Raw genomic sequence first — 2662 nt, 5'->3', positions numbered from 1 at the left:
TATGATTGAGGTTATATTTAACTTGGTTTTGAATTTTTCATGCTTACCTTTTGAAATACCAAGTGATGAGAATTGCCTTCGAGTTTGTAACTCTTCGTGAATTGCATGATTTGACCACCATGTAATTTGAATCTTTTTCCTCGATTAGGCAACCTCTTGATGGATGATGTTGAGCATATACCTTAATGCATTGTATTTCATGATCATACGCATCCATATGTGTTTAGCTTGAATGCTTTCATACTTTTTTAATACTTGTTTTACCTTACAAGTTCACTTAAAGCATCTCAAGCACACTAGAATGAGTAAAGTGCATGCTTCTTTTGTGACACAACTTTTATGCTAATGTGTGTTCTAAACCGCGCAATTTAGAATTCACACACCTATTTGTCATTAATGTCACACTAATTCACTCACTCAATTCTAGTGATTTACCTCACTCCAACAATATATGCTTCCTTGTTTTTATATCTTCTCATCTTATGGTGTTATATTTTTGTTTTCCATGCACAATGCACCACAAGCAAAAATGGAAGCAAGACTAAGAACACGCAGCAATCCGGAGAGTCGCCGTACCCCTTTGCTCATCTTTGAGTGCACCGAGGACGGTGCAAACTTTTAAGTGTGGGGAGGTCGTCCGACCAGTCGGCGATTTTGGGTGACAAATTTTTAATTCCAACACTTTTGCATTTCATTCTAGGATTTTAGGATTTTTACTTGCATTTTTTTATTTTTGCATATATATACACAATAAGCTTAGTCAAAATAATGAATTTTCAAGATTTCTATCTATAGGGCACCAATTGATTTGAGTGAAAACTTTTCATTAAGCTTGCTTGAATTATATATATTGTGGATCATGGTTTTTGAGCTAAAAACACAAGCAAGTGAGTTTTGAGCCTAATGGTGGGGTTACATCTTATAACCACTTATTTTTCCCTTCTTGTGTGCATTAGTCTCTTTCTATGAATGTAATCTTTGATTTGTTTGATTCTTTATGTCCATTATTTTGTGTATTCATGCATTTATATGATTGAGGCCATCATTTCATTAGCTCACTTACCCAAATAGCCAACCTTTTATATTCCTTTATTAGCCAATTTTGAGCTTACGATTAACCCACTTGGTTCTTTAATTTAGCACATTACAAGCCTTAAAGCGGAAAAACAATAAATGTCCTTAATTTGGATCTTTGATTAGCTTAGGCTAGTGTGTGTGAGTACCATTCAAGCGTGGGAACTCTTGGGACATTGGGGGAATAAAAGGGTAGTTTTGTATTTTTGTTGTAAATATTGGGAATTGGGTACATGCTCGTGTATTGATCAAATGTATAGACCTTATGCATTGATGCTCTTGTATAAAAAAAATGAATGAGAAAAACAAAAGAAAAAGAAAAGAAAAAAATAATATGGAAAAGAAAAAATATAGAAAAAGAAAGAAATAAAAAGGGGACAAAATGCCCCAAAGCAAAGTGAAGCTCAATAAAGATCAATGCATAAGTGTTGTGAAATGAAAAGGAAATGCATGAGTATGTGGAAAAGTGAAGAATGGGTAGTTGGTTAGAAATTAATTGTATAGGATGTTATAGGCTAGGTGGGAAGTTTAAGCTTATCAAAGATCCAAATTTTAAGCTCACTTGACCAAATATGCATCCTACCTTGACCCTAGCCCCATTACAACCAAAGAAAAGACCTCATGATAGATGTATGCATGCATGAGATATATGTTGATTGTTAGAAGAACAACAATTCTTGGAAAGCATGATTAGAGGAGAATTGGGTGAATCAACCCTAAACACTTGAGCGAATAGAGTGCAAACACTTCCGGTGAGGGTTCGATGCTCAATTACATGTTTTCACCTACAATCATCACTCTTCATGCAAATTTGTAAAAATATTTAATAGCTCAATTCAATTGTGGATTAGACTTGCTAGTCCTTAGACCTTGTGCATATATGCTTCTTGGGAATCAATTTATTTTGACTAAGCAAATTGCATTCATTTAGATAGTTGCATATAGGTAGATTGCATTTAGTTAGTTTCCATTGAATAAATGCCATACCCTTACTTCATTCTTGGTTTTAGCATGAGGACATGCCTGATTTAAGTGTGGGGAGGTTGATAAACCCCATTTGTAGGGTTTATCTTGTGTTTGATTTAAAGGATTTTATGACCTTTTACCCATATTTATTCAATGAAATAGCATGGTTTTATAACTTCTCCTTTAATTGTGCTTAAGAGTGAAAACATGCTTTTTAGGACTTAAAATAAATAAATCTAATTCTCCTTGATTCCATTAGATGCCTTGATATGTTTGTTAAGTGATTTAAGGTTTAGGAGGCAAAGATTGGATCAAGGGAATGAAGAAAAAGCATGTAAAGTTGGAGAACTCATGAAGAAATGAAAGAACCGGAAAGCTGTCAAGCCGACCTCTTTGCACTTAAACAACCATAACTTGAGCTACAGAGGTCCAAATGATGCGGTTCCAGTTGGGTTAGAAAGCTAACATCCGGGGCTTCGAAACAATATAAGATTTGCCATAGTTCCTACACTTATGGTGGAGCACACGCGTATAGTACGCGCACGCGCCGTTGCTGCCACCTGGTTCACTTAAAGCAAAACGTGGCCAGCGAATTCTAAAGCCTTGTGGGCCCAATCCAACT

The sequence above is a fragment of the Arachis duranensis genome, chromosome 9 (assembly GCF_000817695.3).
Source record: "Arachis duranensis cultivar V14167 chromosome 9, aradu.V14167.gnm2.J7QH, whole genome shotgun sequence".
Taxonomy (NCBI): domain Eukaryota; kingdom Viridiplantae; phylum Streptophyta; class Magnoliopsida; order Fabales; family Fabaceae; genus Arachis; species Arachis duranensis.
The sequence above is the reverse complement of the archived record's forward strand: the minus strand, read 5'-3'. Positions refer to the sequence as shown.